Source organism: Cebus imitator, unplaced genomic scaffold, assembly GCF_001604975.1.
Source record: "Cebus imitator isolate Cc_AM_T3 unplaced genomic scaffold, Cebus_imitator-1.0 Scaffold261, whole genome shotgun sequence".
NCBI classification, from domain to species: Eukaryota; Metazoa; Chordata; class Mammalia; order Primates; family Cebidae; genus Cebus; species Cebus imitator.
In genome coordinates, this window is record NW_016107576.1 from 4,027,824 (window position 1) to 4,042,869 (window position 15,046).

At 35.5% G+C, this 15,046-nt stretch overlaps 1 long non-coding RNA gene across 1 annotated transcript in view; it reads left to right on the forward strand.

The window, feature by feature from the left end:
* LOC108283520 overlaps nucleotides 1-11,807 on the forward strand; it is a 19,446-nt gene extending 7,639 nt beyond the window's left edge. Inside the window, exons 2-3 of the long non-coding RNA XR_001816872.2 lie at nucleotides 10,014-10,092; nucleotides 11,035-11,807. This is a non-coding gene — a long non-coding RNA (uncharacterized LOC108283520). The remainder of the gene's footprint in view (nucleotides 1-10,013; nucleotides 10,093-11,034) is intronic.
* Nucleotides 11,808-15,046: the final 3,239 nt, after the last annotated feature.

The following is a 15,046-nucleotide window of genomic DNA, read 5'->3' on the forward strand; positions in this document are numbered from 1 at the left end:
CACAGCCAAGCCACATCAATGATATTACAGTTAAATGCCATGGAAAAGTAGACATTTATTTATTGAATAAAAGCATGTTGCAAAACAACATACACAGTATAATCTTACTTTGATAAAATACTCATCTATGTGCATAGCAATAGATCCCAAAGGATATCATCCAGCGTGTTAACCGTGTTAATCTCTGAGTAGTGGAAATACGGTGGTTTTATTATCTTAGTTTTACTTATCTATATTTTCTAATTTTCTACTGTGTACACGTATTGCCTTTGTAATAATAAAAGGTTATTTTTAATTGAAAACACAATTTTACATTCTCTCAAACTATCATTCCCGAGACAACCTTGCAGATTTTGAAATGTGAAAGTACTTAGGAAGTATACCACCCATGTGCCCTTCATTAAAAAAATACTGAAAGAAGTGCTCCAGCTGAATGAAGGGCATGTAAATAATACAGAACTCAAGAAATAGGAAGATGGAGTGTAAATGAAGTGACACAAAGCACTAAAAAGGAAAAAAATATTTATTCAGAATAATTGTGTTAAATATGACTATGGAGTTTATGGCAAAGGAGAAAATAAGTTATTTGATGGAAATATTTAAATTCCATATATATCAACTAAGATTGGGAGATACAGAGTATATTATATTAAGAGGGAGTACACAGAATTTATCATTTTACATCAGGGTAAATAGAGAGATATTGTACATTTTCAATGTTGATAAATAGAGAAAAATATATTTTCTCAAAATTTTAGTCCAACTATGTGAGTATAATAATAAGATGCTTAATTTCCATATCACTAATTATTTTGTAAAGAGCAAATAAAACTAGGTCTACAAACAAAAGATTAAAATAAAGACCCACAAGTAATCAGAAAACAAAGTATTAAATCAGGAGACAGAAGAAAGACCAAACCTATCAAATATGACAAAAATCATGAATCAGCTATTCTTTCTATAAGAGCCTCTCAAAAGATGTTTCCTGGTTAAACGGGAGGTGAGTCAAAATCCGTAAGTCAGGAATAGAGAGTATGAGCTATAAAAAGTCTAAAATAAGAACTGAAATCCAATGAAATATTTAGGTCTATATAATTGGGTCAACGTGGCTATTATACAAAATGCAAAATAACGCTCGACACATAAAAAACAGTTGCTAAAAATGACGATAGTTTGGGCCTAAATATTTCTAATGAAGAAAGCCAGAAAGGGTGGAGAAGAACAATATTCATATTCTCATTTTACAAAGATGATCTAAACATAGTAGTTCCTGTGTTCAGTTCATGTAGAACCAACAATTATAAAAATGAAGTGAAGTTGGCCAGGTGTGGTGGTTTATGCCTGTAATCCCAGTATTTTGGGAAGCTGAGTCAGGCAGATCACCAGAGGTCTGGAGTTCAAGACCAGCCTGGCCAACATGGTCAAAAACAGTCTCTACCAAAAGTTCAAAAATTAGGCGGGTGTGGTGGTGGCACCTGTAATCCCATCTACTCAGGAGGCTGAGGCAGGAGAAATGCCTCAACCCAGGAGGTGGAGGTTGCAGTGAGCCAAGATCACGCTAGACCTGGGAGACGCAGCAAGACTCTGTCTAAAATAAAACAAATAAAAATAAAGATAAGTTTTCTTTTATTTATTTTTGTTTAATGTTATGAAAGTATAACACACACAGAAAAGGGGTGTATGATCAGCTCAATGAATTTGCTCATGATGAACTCAGCTGTGTAATAAGCACTGTAGGTCAGTAGGAAGAGCCTGACTAAAACCTAGAGGGGACTTCTTGCTTCCTTCCCGAGAAGCAAGTTTCTGCCCTTGCCAAGAGTAATCACTATCCAGACTCTTGCTAAACATAAATTGAGTCATAGAGTATGCATTTGTTCTTCCAGATTCTCTCAAGATTATGTTTGTAGGATTTCTTTGGAGAACGCGGTTGTCGATTTTCTGTGTTCTCTGCTGGAGTGCATCCCATTGTATGATGACTCACGATTTCCTTATCCATTGGACTGTTGATTGCATTTCAGGAGTTTCCAGTTCTTGATTATGGCACTGCCATGGATCTACTAATACATGTTTTTTTTTTTTTTTGTTAAAAATATCTGTGCATTTTTGTTGGGTATGGACTTAGGAGTAGAATGGCTGAGGCAAAGATACACACAGGGTCACGTTCAGTAGATACTGCCAAATACTTTTCCAGAATATTGCAATTTATACCACCAAGAAGGGTGTGTGAGAGATCCAGTTTGTCTATATACATTGGCATTTTCCACCCTTTCAATTTTAGCAACTCTGATGATTAGAGCACTGTATTTTAATTTTAATTTAAACTCTGGTGACATTTTACATTTCCCTGTCTAGTATTAAATGTTTTTTTATGTGTTTGTTGGTAAGTTAGAAGTCTTTTTGTAAAGTATCATGTCTTTGGACCATTTATCTATTTTAAAAATCTTTTTTTTTCTAATTAAACAATAAGAGTTCCAAATACGTATTTCAATAAGAGACCTTTGCTGGTGAGGGGTGTGTGTGTGTGTGTGTGTGTGTGTGTGTGTGTGTGTGTGTTCTAGCATGCTTGGTTGGCCTTTTTATTCCTTGTGTTTGTGGTGTGTGTGTGTCCTTATTAAGAATTTGTATGGGGCTGGGCACGGTGGCTCACTCCTTTAATCCCAGCACTTTGGGAGGCCGAGGCGGGTGGATCACCCGAGGTCAGGAGTTCAAGATCAGCCTGACCAACATGGAGAAACCCCATCTCTACTAAAAATGCAAAATTAGCTGGGTGTGGTGGTGCATGCCTGTAATCCCAGCTACTCAGGAGGCCGAGGCAGGAGAATAGCTTGAACCTGGGAGGCAGAGGTTGCGGTGAGCTGAGATTGCGGTGAGCCGAGATTGCGCCATTGCACTCCAGCCAGCCTGGGAAACAAGAGCAAAACTTCAATTTGTGTGTACTCACATTTACAAGATGTTTACCTCTTAAAGTTTTACTGCTTAACATTTCACATTTAGAGCTGCAGCCCATCTGGAATTGATTTCTGTGTATGATGTGAGATAGGGTTCAAGATATATTTTTTTCTAGAACTTCTAGCAGAATCTTCACTTGGGGATCTTGCCTTGCAGGAAGCTCACCCACCTACCTCACCCTTCTTATCTATGAGTAGACAACCAAGGATCATCAGGGATGTGTGTGTGTGTGTGTGTGTGTGTGTGTGTATGTATGTATGTCTGTGTGTCTGTGTAGCAGGTAAAAGAGAAAGGCCAATATAAAATCAAGATAAAGCAAACGTTCCAAAAGGTCATTCAGTGTCTTTCAGGAAGAGGTTACATTCAAGAACAAGAACAGTAGCCTAGGGAGAAGGATCACTCAGAGAACAGAAAATATCTTAGAGATTAAAATCATGATTGCCAAAATAAAAGAAGCAATACAAGGTCTGGAAAGAGGAGAAATTACAAGATAAGAGATAACAGAAATAAAGGATCAATCCCAAGAGGTCTAATCCCTATTACTGAATATACTAGCAGCAGAGAAGAGAAGATGCTGAGACAGAAAAAGTGGTCAGGAAACAATAGAAGAAACCACCCCCAAAGGATAGTAGTCTTTATATTGGAGAAGTTCTCTGAGTTCTCAGAACAGCAATGAAAAAGACATTATGGCTGGATTTATCACGGAGCAATCCCAAGGCGCTGGGAGTAGGGTGTGGAGAACAGACCTGGGAACGCTGCAGCTCTTGGTGAGGGTTTGTTAATATCATTATCATAAAAAATTAAAGCAAGAGAAATAAGTCACCCCATGAGAATCAGACTGCGATTTGAGTTTTCAAAAGTAACACTTGGATGCTAGAAGACAATGCTTTCAACATTTGGGGGAGAAGAAATAATGGAACCTAAAATCCCATGTGCAGAGTTTAACCATCACTCAAAAGTGGAGGTTGGTCCAAAGGCAAAGACTCAGTGAAGACTCAGAAAGCTGATCCACTAAGCACCCTCTTAATCAATCAGCTTTATGGGAGTAAGATTTACATAGAATCAAAGTTTCCATAGTTAATCTTGTAATTTGAAGAGTTTTGATGCATGCTTGATTATGACAGAACAGTTCCATCGCTCCAAAAAGCTTTCTTTCACTCTTTTTCATTCTTGAGAATTTCATATAAATGGAATAGTGGAAAATGTTGTCTTCTGTGGCTTCTTTCCCTTGGTATAACACTTTTGAGATTCATCCATATTGTTTAGTGGTTGAGTAATTCATTCCTTTTTCTTGCTATGTGGTAGTCTATTGTAAGCCCAACGGAGAATGTCTTTTTCTTCCACCAGAAGAGGTGTGTTTGGGTTGCTTTCAGTTTTGGGATATTATGCCCTGATTGTCTGTATACTAGTCTTTGTGTGAATGAGTGTTTTATTGCATTTAAGTAAATATCTAGGCATGCAATGGCTGCACTGCATAGTAAACATATGCCTCACTTTATAAAAAACGATCACACTCTTTTCCAAAGTGGCTGTTCCGCTTTGTATTCCCAATGGATGAGGATTCCAGTTGCTTCACATTTTTGGCAGAATTTGGCATCTAGCAATTTTTTTATTTCAATAGTTTCAGGGGTACAAGTGATTTTGGGTTACATGGATGAATTGTATGGTGGTGAAATCTGGGCTTTTAGTGTACCCATCACCTAAATAGTGGACATTGCACTAGGTAACATTTCATCTCTCATCCCTCTCCCATTCTCCCCTCTTCTAAGTCTCCAATGTCCAATATGCCACTTTACATGCCTTTGGGTATCCATAGCTTAGCATCCACTTATAAGTGAGAACATGCAGTGTTTGTTTTTTCGTTCCTGAGTTACTTCAGTTAGGATAATGGCCTCCAGTTTTGTCCAAGTTGCTGCCAAACAGATTATTTCATTCTCTTTTATGGCTGAGTAGTGTTCCATGATGTATATATACCACGTTTTCTTTATCCACTCATTGGTTGATGGGCACTTAGGTTGATTCTGTATCTTTGCAGTTGTGAATTGTATAGCAGTAAACATGCATACAGGTGTCTTTTTGATACAGTGACTGCTTTTCCTTGGGGTAGATGTCCAGTAGTGAAATTGCTGGATCAAATGGTAGTTCTACTTTTAGTTATTTGAGAAATCTTCATACTGTTTTTCATAAAGGTTGTACTAACCTACATTCCCACCAACAGTGTATAAGTGTTCCCTTTTCATGGCCTCCATGCCAATATTTATCGGCTTTTGACTTTATATTAATGGCCATTCTGGCTGGGCTCTTGGGATTTTTTACACCATTCTAATAGGTATGTGATGGTTTCTCATTTTGATTTTAATTTACATTTCCCTAATGTCTAATGATGTTGAACATTTTTTCTCATGTTGATTTGCCATCCATACATTCTTTTGTAAAATGACAAAATCTTTTGCTAATTTTTATTTTTTATTACACTGTGTAAGTTCTTTGTATACTCTGGTTACAAGTCTTTCTATGAGGTACTGTTTTGTGAAAATTTTTCCCCAGTCTTGGCTTGCGTTTTCATTTTCATAATGGTGTCTTTTGAAGCACAAGTGTTTTAAATTATAACAAAATACAATTGATCATTTCTTTTTTCTGTGTATTTTCTTTGTGTATCTAAGAAATCTTTGCCTAATCTAAGGTCACAATAACTTTCTTTTATATTTTAGTCCAGAATATACAAAATCACTTGCTACATTTAGGGCTATGATTCATCTTGAGTTAATGTTTGTATCTGGTGTGATGTCAAGTTCCTTTATTTATTTATTGCACATGGATGTTCGATTTTTCCAGCACATTTGTTAAAGAGGCTATCCTTTCTTCACTGGATTTTCTTAGTAGTTTTGTCAAAAATCAATTGACCATGTTTGAGTGGGTGTATTTCTGACCTCTTTATTTCATTCTGTTAAGCAATAAGTGTATCCTTTAACTAATACACACTTTTTTCACTACTGCAGCTTCATAGTAAGCTTGAAATCAAGTAATATGAGTTAACTTTCTTCTTTTCCAAATTTCTTTAGCTAATCTAGATCATTGCAATTCCATATAAATACTCATGTACACACAGATATACATGTATATAACTATATATATTTATATATAAATAACACACATATATGTATATTTTTATACACACACACACACACCCCTCAATTTAGGTATATATATACACGCACACATATATGTGTGTGTGTGTGTGTGTGTGTATATATATATATATACACACACACATAGATATGTATATATGCATATATCCAGCATATGTATGTATATGTGTGTGTTATTTATATATAAATATATATATTATATTATAGTTTATATTATACAGAAATATAGTCATTTATATATAAAGATACTATAGTTTATATTTTATATACATATATGCTTGCCAATTTCTACAAAACTGCTGTTGGGATTTTGGTTAACATTGCAGTGAATCTATAGGTTGATTTGGAGAGAACTGACGACTTAATACAGTGACTCTTCTGATCCAAGGACATGTAATCTCTCTCCACGTGTGGAGCTTTCATTTTCTTTCTTACAGCCATGCTGTGGAGCTTTTTAGTTTATAGGCCTTGCACCTATCTTGTTAAATTTATCCCCCAGCAGTTTCTATTTTTGAGGCTATTGTGCAGGCATACCTGGTTTTATTGTGCTTTGCTTTATTGTGCTTTGGAGATATTGTGTTTTTTACAAATCGAAGGTCTGTGGCAACTCTGTGTCAAGGAAGTCTATCAGCATCATTTTTCCAATAGCATGTGCTCACTTCAGGTTTTGGTGTCACATTTTGGTCATTTTTGCAATATTCCAAACTTTTTCATTATTATTGTATCTGCTATGATGATTGGTGATCAGTGATCTTTGATATTATTATTGTAATTGTCCTAGGGCACCAATGAACTGCACCCATATAAGACAGTGAACTTAATGAATGTGTGTGTTTTGACTGCTCCATTGGTTAGCCATTTCTCCTTCTCTCTCCCTTTCCTTGGGCTCCTATATTGTCTGAGACACAGCAACATTGAAATTAGGACAATTAGTAACCCTACAGTGGCCCCTAAGTGTTCAAGTCTCTCATTTTAAATCAAAAGTTAGAAATGATTAAGCTCAGTGAGGAAGACATGTCAAAACAGAGATAGATAGGCTGAAATCTAGGCCCTTTACACCACAAAGCCAAGTTGTGAATGCAAAGAAAAAGTTTTTGAAGGAAATTAAAAGTGGTACTCCAGTGAACACATGAATGTTAAGAAAGCTAAACAGACCTGTTGCTGATATGAAGAAAGTTTTAGTGGTCAGGTTAGAAGATCAAACCAGCCACAACATTCCCTTAAGCCAAAGCCTAATCCAGAGCAAGCCCCTAACTCTCTTTAATACTGTGAAGGCTGAGAGAGATGGAGAAGTTGCAGAAGAAAAGCTGGAAGCTAGCAGAGGTTGGTTCATGAGGCTTAAGGAAAGAAACCATCTCTATAACATAAAAGTACAAGGTGAAGCAGCGAGTGCTGATGGAGAAGCTGCAACAAGTTACCTAGAAGATTTAGCTAAGATTATTAATGAAGGTGGCAACATTAAACCAAAGATTTTCAATGTAGACAAAACAGACTTTTATTGAAAAAAGATGCCATCTAAGACATTCACTGCTGGAGAAGAGAAGTCAATGCCTGACTTCAAAACTTCAAGCACAGACTAACCCTCTCATTAGGGGCTAATGTAGCTGGTGACATTAATTACAACCAATGCTCACCAGATATTCTGAAAATTCTAGGACCCATAAGAATTATGCTAAATTTATTCTGCTTGTCCTCTATAAATGAAACAACAAAGTATGAATGACAGCTGCTTTGTTTACAGCATGGTTTACTGAATATTTTAAACCCATTGTTGAGACCTACTACTCAGAAGAAAAAAGATTTTTTTGTTTTCAAAATATTGTTGCTCATTAACAAAGTACGGGGTTTACCTGAGAACTCTGATGGAGACGTACAAAGAAATTAATGTTGTTTTCATGGCTGTTTAATACAACATCAGTGTTGCAGCCCATAGATCAAAGTGTAATTTCAAATTTCAAATCTTATTATTTAAGAAATACATTTTGTAAGGCAATAGCTGCCATTGATAATAATTCCTCTGACAGATCTGGATGATATAAATTGAAAACCTTCTGGAAAGGATTCACCTTCTTGGATGCCATTAAGAGCATTTGTAATTCATGGGAGGAAGTAAAAAAATGAACAGTAAGAGTTTGGAAAAAGTTGATTTTGAGGATTTCAAGATTTCAGTGGGGAAAGTAACTGGAGATGTAGTAGAGATAGCAAGAGAACTATAATTAGAAGTAAAGCCTGAAGATGGGACTGAATTGCTTGCAATCTCATGATCAGGCTTGAATAGATGAAGACTTGCTTCCTTATGGTTGAACTAAGAAAGTGGTTTCTTGAGATAGAATGTATTCCTGGTGAAAATGCTGTGAATATTGTTGAAATGACAACAAAGAATTTAGAACAGTACGTAGACTTAGTTGATAAAGTAGTGGCAGGGTCTGAGGCGATTTACTCTAGTTTTGAAAGAGTTCTACTGTGGATAGATGCTATAAAACAGTATCACATGCTACAGAGAAATCTTTTGTGTAAGAAAAAGTAAATTGACATGAAACACTTAACTGTTGTCTTATTTTAAGAAATTGCCACAACTACTCCAATCACCCACCACCCCAATCAGTCAGCAGTTGTCAACACAGACCACCACTGGCAAAGGGATTCACATGTTAGTTGTAGCTTATTTTGGTAGATTCTTTATTTAATATTTTATACACAGATAATCATATTACCTGCAAATAAGACAATTATCTTTCTTCCTTTTCACTAGATAGGAAGGACTATTTTTCTTTTCTTTCCTTGCTGTGTGTTACTGCCTAGACAAGTGTTTATTATAAATGTGGTAATATTTGATGCCCTTGCCATTTAATTGTCCTAGTAGAAAAGTGTTCAGTGTTTTGCCATTAAGTATTTCACCATTGAGAGGTTGAGAAATTTCCCTTCTGTTCTAGTTTGCCAAGAGATTTTTATTGTTGTTGTTGTTTTTGTTTATTTGTTTTTACCAAGAATAGGTGTTAGAATTTGTCATTTTGTGCATCTATTGAGATCATGCATCTAATGATGATCTCACTGTGAAATTGATACATGATTTGACACTGAAATACATTGATTTTTGATAATTAGGCAATCTTGAATTTCTAGGATAAATTCCACTTGTGCATTATGTATACATACACACATTCATATATATACACAAAATATATATGTATTCCCATGCATACAAATATATATACACAAATATATATATGTGTGTGTGTGTGTGTGTGTGTGTGTGTGTGTGTGTATGCATATATTACTAGATTCTGTTTGTTAAAGCATTATCATGTTTTTGAGAAAAATTGGCCTGTAGCTTTCTTGCGATGTTGTAATGTTTAAGCAAGCCCCTCCTTAGAAAGGGGTATGTTCTCTAGGAGTATGAGGAACTAAAACAAGAAGAGAAAGACACAGATCTATCTAGGAAACAGGAAGACACTGATCTGAGGTCCCAGCATGACAACCATGCAGTAGTTGAAGTAGGCAAGTGGTTTACCATAGGGGTTAGAGAAGAGGGATTTGGAAGGAAAATGTCAGGATATCATAGAATGGAAAACATCTTAGGAGTTTTTAAAAAATAAATATGATAAAAGCAAAAAATGCCACAAAAATAAATGCAATTATAAACTCCAGGAGAAAAACAAAACAGAAATAAAACAACAAAACAAAAAACTGCAAGAATGTCATATATTCAATAGGAAGCTAACAAAATTCCTCCGTTAAACACTTGATGCAAAAAATTAGACTCCACTTCATTTTTGTGCAGGAATGTTCTTCTCTGAATCTCCAGGATCTATGGCCTTGAGGTTCCGAGAAGAAGGTAGAATTCTGGCACATATTTTTGGCCTGCACTAAACAGTTTCATTGTGATAATACTGATTCATGGTTTTCATGTTTTAGAATCACCCTAAGAAGGATGTACGGAAGACTTGACTGATTGGAGGATCAAAATATGTTGGGGGAAAATGTACAAGGAGGAGTAAGGACACAGATGTCCTGACTTTACACAGTGGGGGATTAGAAGCCACCATCAAACATGATGAAACAGGAATAAAAGTTGTAGTACATTGCTTAAGCTTTAAAAGGTAACCAAAGGAAAAACCAACATAACACGCCGTAATTGTAAGACATGGGGAAGGGAATATAAAAGCAGAGGGTATATATTTTAGTTCCATTTTGAGATGTTTATCCAGTATTAATCAGCTGGTCAGCTGCAAGTATACAGGAAGCTTGATCAAAGAACAGACTGAGAAGAAAAGACATTTGCCAGGTTTAAGGAAAGAAACTGAGGGGAAAATAACACCAGTGCAGAATGTAAAAAATAGAAGTAGCAAAGAAAAGAATTAATACTGCAGAAACCTGAGTCAGGGGGCTGGGAGTATGAACAGGCTTTAGACAGTCTTGGAAGATGCAAAGGAAAATGAAAAATAAATAACAACCACGAGAGAAAGGAAGGCATATATGGAAGGCTACTGGGGCATGCTTGCCATAGCAACACGTGGGCTGACCGACCTAGAGCATACAACAAGTGGAAACCAAAATAGCATGCAGTTACACAACAAAAAATCATCTTGAAATGAAGGGAAAACTAAATTGACAGAAATGACTGGGCTTACTGTGTTCTGAATAATATATACAATAAGGCCTGGTGAAAATTATTAAAATTCAAGGATGAATCCAACAAACATCCAGGCCTGAAAAGCAAATTGCAAAGAAAATTTAAAATACCGTGGTTTGGTCAGAATTTCCTCAGCAACATCAGATTCCAGAAAGTCTGAGAAAATAGGTCAAGAAGATTTGTGATGGAAAAACATGTGATCTGAGAATACTATATTCAGTCCACTTGTTTGTCTTTAGTAAAAGCTGTAGGAACAAGTCTCCAACGTACAAGGACTCACACCCATTTGCTTTTTTATTTTAGCAAACCAAAAGATCCACAAAAGAAGAGGCTGTCTTATGAAAGGACTGATCATAGAACCAAGCCAAATAGTACTGATAATTAACATTACAAGACTGCATCAAAATATTCTTATTCTAGGGAGAAGAGCTGCACAATATAGAAATAATTATAGCTAAAATTAGTAGGGTCAGAAATATCAGAGCACACAAATTTAGAGAAAAGTGTGTGATGAGGATGGAACCAGAGATAATGATAGTATGTAGAATCTTCATCTTTTGTAGAAAATACTAAAACATCTTGCTTCATATCTGAAACTGATAATTGATAAATACATGTTTAAAGATTTTATATAAAGTTAAAACATAGCCACCACCAGAAATATAATCTAACTGTACTACATCCAAATTACCAGATGGGAAAAAAATAAAACAGACCTTATATAGAGCAAAAGAGAAAGAGGAAGAAAACATTAAAAAGACAAAGTATAAAATACAGCAAAGTAAGAGTAAATATGTCTACTGTAGCAACAAATACTCAGTTTAATAGTTAAATAATCTTATAGTTGTCCAAAACCCACAAGTTTTGCAGGTGTTGTATTAAAGAGAGGTATTTAAGAATGGCCCAGTCTGAAGGTAAAAGTTTGGAGATGTCATACAAATACAAGCAGAAATAAAGTAGGGGTAAACACAATGATATATCAACGAGTTAAAATCACATTAAATGCTGATTAGTAATACATTAAAGCCCTTGACAGCACAGATTCTGCTTCATACATTGCTGGTGGAAATATAAAATAGTGCCGCCACTCTGGAAAACAGTTTGGCAGTTCCTCAAGAAGTTAAAGATAGTCTTACCATATGACCCAGCAATTTTACTCCAAAGTGCATATCCAAGAGAATTGAAAACATATGTTCATCCAAAAACGAGTATATGAATGTTCATAAAGGTATTATTCATATTAGCCCCAAAGTGGAAACAATCCAAATGTCTATCAACTGATGAATGGATAAATAAAATGTGGTATATCTATACAATGGAATATTATTCAGCTATGACAAGGAGTGAAGTAATAACACTTGCTAAAATATGGATGAACCTTAAAAGCGTTACGGTAGGTGAAAGAAGTCTGGCACAAAAGGCCACGTATTGTATGATTCCATTTATATGAAATGTCCAGAATAGGCAAATCTATATAGAGAGAAAGCAGATGAGTGATTGATAGGGGCGTGTGGGTGAGTGAGATTAGTATTGATTGCTAATGGTACAAGATTTCTATTTTGGGTAATGAAAACGTTCTGTAATTAGATAGCAGTGATGGCTACACAACACAGTGAATATGCTAAAACTCACTGAAATGTATTATATACTAAAACTCACTGAAATGTATTATATACTAAAACTCACTGAGTTGTATTATATACTAAAACTCACTGAGTTGTATTGTATTTAAAGTGGCAAATTTTATAAGTGAATTCTATCTCAAAGCAAATAATTTTAAAAAGAGCAAGGAATCTAGAACCAGGGTTGAAGAACACTTCTGACCCTCTCTTTATGGTGCCTAGAGCTTGGTATTAAATGTCCTTGTACCTCAGTTCCTAATCTGTATAATGAGAATAATAATATCTCCCTCATTTGTTGTTGCAGGAATTAAATGACTTAATATTTATGAGATTCCTGGTGTATCAGACCATTCTCATGCTGCTACTAAAGATATACTCAAGACCGGGTAATTTATAAAGGAAAGAGGTTGAATTGACTCACAATTCAGTATGGTTGGAGAGGCCTCAGGAAACTTACAATTATGGTGGCAGGGGAAGCAAACATGTCCTTCTTCACATGGAAGCAACAAGGAGAAGTGCCTAGCAAAAGGGGGGAAAAGCCCCTTATAAAACCATCGAATCTCATGAGAACTCACTCACTATCACAAGAACACCATGAGGGTAACTGCCCCATGATTCAATTATCTCCCCCTAAGCCCCTCCCACAAAACATGGAAATCATGGGAACTAAAATTCGAGATGAGATTTGGGTGGGGACACAGTCAAGTCATATTACCTGGCATAGCTAACGCTATATAAGAGTTGTTACATAAAATGTAAAAAGTAAGTAGGTCTAAGAGCATGTCAGAGTGATGTAATAATTCAGAACAAAAGAGCAACTGTCTTGGATGGTTTTGAACAAAATCACAAAATATTCACTTCGATAAAGGATGAAAAAGAAATGACAAACTCTACAGCTATAACAGTGGTGCCTCATGCATCTCTCAGCCCTTGACTCACCAAGCTGACTGAAGAAGTCTCAGCCATGGACCTCACACCAATGAACATCCTTTTCACAGAACACAAATTAGGCCATCAAAATGTTAGTAGGTTCAAAAACTAGATATACTACAAGTTATATTCATTGACCAATTTAGGAATAGTATCAGATAACAACAGAAAAATGCCCATTTGTTATTCTAACCATTTATCAATTAAAACAATAACACTAGTGTTCAAAAACCAGAACAAAACCAAACCTTTAGGCTGAAGACTAAAGCAAAACTGTAATTATAGAATAGCTTGTACTCAGTACAGTACCAAGAGGAAAAATTCATATTCTTTACCCTTTAAGAGTCAAAACAAAAAAGACATTAAATTAAGTAATTCAGGATTAAGAATTACTAAGAATTAAACTAAAAAAGTGGATTAAAAAGCAACACATTAGAGCCAATAATGATAAAAGCTGAAATGTGATGAGCTAGGAACCACATAAATAAATAAATAAAATAAAACTAAGAGCTGGATTAAACTATGGTAAAATAAATGAATGATAAAGCCTAAAAAATATAAAAGTATACTGGTAATAAGGAGAAAGTGAAAGAACCACAAACAGAATTAAAAGACAGAAGAGACCACTTTGTAAAGTTCCGGTGTAAAAACTTTGACCACATGGATGAAATGGATAATTTTAAAAAGAATGATGAAGATGAGTCTTGATTAAAGAAGGAGAAAAGCTAAATAGACAAATACCATGGTACAGGTCTGTGAAAGAGCCACTCTCAAATAGTTGTAGGCGTAGGCATTCTCCTTTCTTTTATTAAACTTTCAAAGCACGTCTATGAAAAATCAAGAGAATTCTAGAATTCTCATAACACAAGGAACATAAATATATCTTTCAAAAACAATACCTACCATTAGGCTTAATGGCAAAAAAAAAAAAATCAAAACATTTACAACAAAATGAATATGAAGACACAGGTGTCTTCTATTACTACGATTATTTAACTTTTAATGAAATTTTAAAAGCTTCTCCTAAATTTTCACAGTAAAATAGATATAGAAGTATCCTTCTCTAACTTGATTAACAAATACGTCTATCTCAAATGACAGATAGCACCAGCTGAGACACTAAAGAAATCCTTTAGGCCAGGCACGGTGGCTGATGTCTGTAATCCCAGCAGTTTGGGAGGCTGAGATGGACTGATCACCTGAGGTTAGGGGTTTGAGACCAGTCTGGCTAACATGGTGAAATTATGTCTCTACTAAAAATTACAAAAATTAGCCAGGCATGGTGGTGCATGCCTGTAATCCCAGCTACTCCCGAGACAGAGGCAGGAGAATCGCTGGAACCCAGGAGGCAGAGGTTGTAGTGAGCTGAGATTGCGCCACCACACTCCAGCCTGGGTGACAGAGCCAGACTCTGTCTCGAAAGTAAACAAATATAAAATAAAAAATCTTTTAAAGCCAATAATAAAAGTATGTGCTTAATCACTGCTTTTATTTAATAGAATTCTGGAATTGTGAGGCACTGTAATTAGATAGGAAAGTGACGTAAGAATATATATTGAAAAAGAAGAGGCATACATCACTATTTTTGGATGATATAATTATGTATCTGAAAAGCCTAAAAAAATCAACTAAAAAACTATGAGTCTCAGCGCTTGATTGAGAAATATCGGAGAGTACAGACTTAGTTTGTGGCACTGAAGATACAGGAGTGAGTTGGAGAGAGTCCTGCCCTCCTGGAGTTTGTATTTCAGCCGGGGAGATGG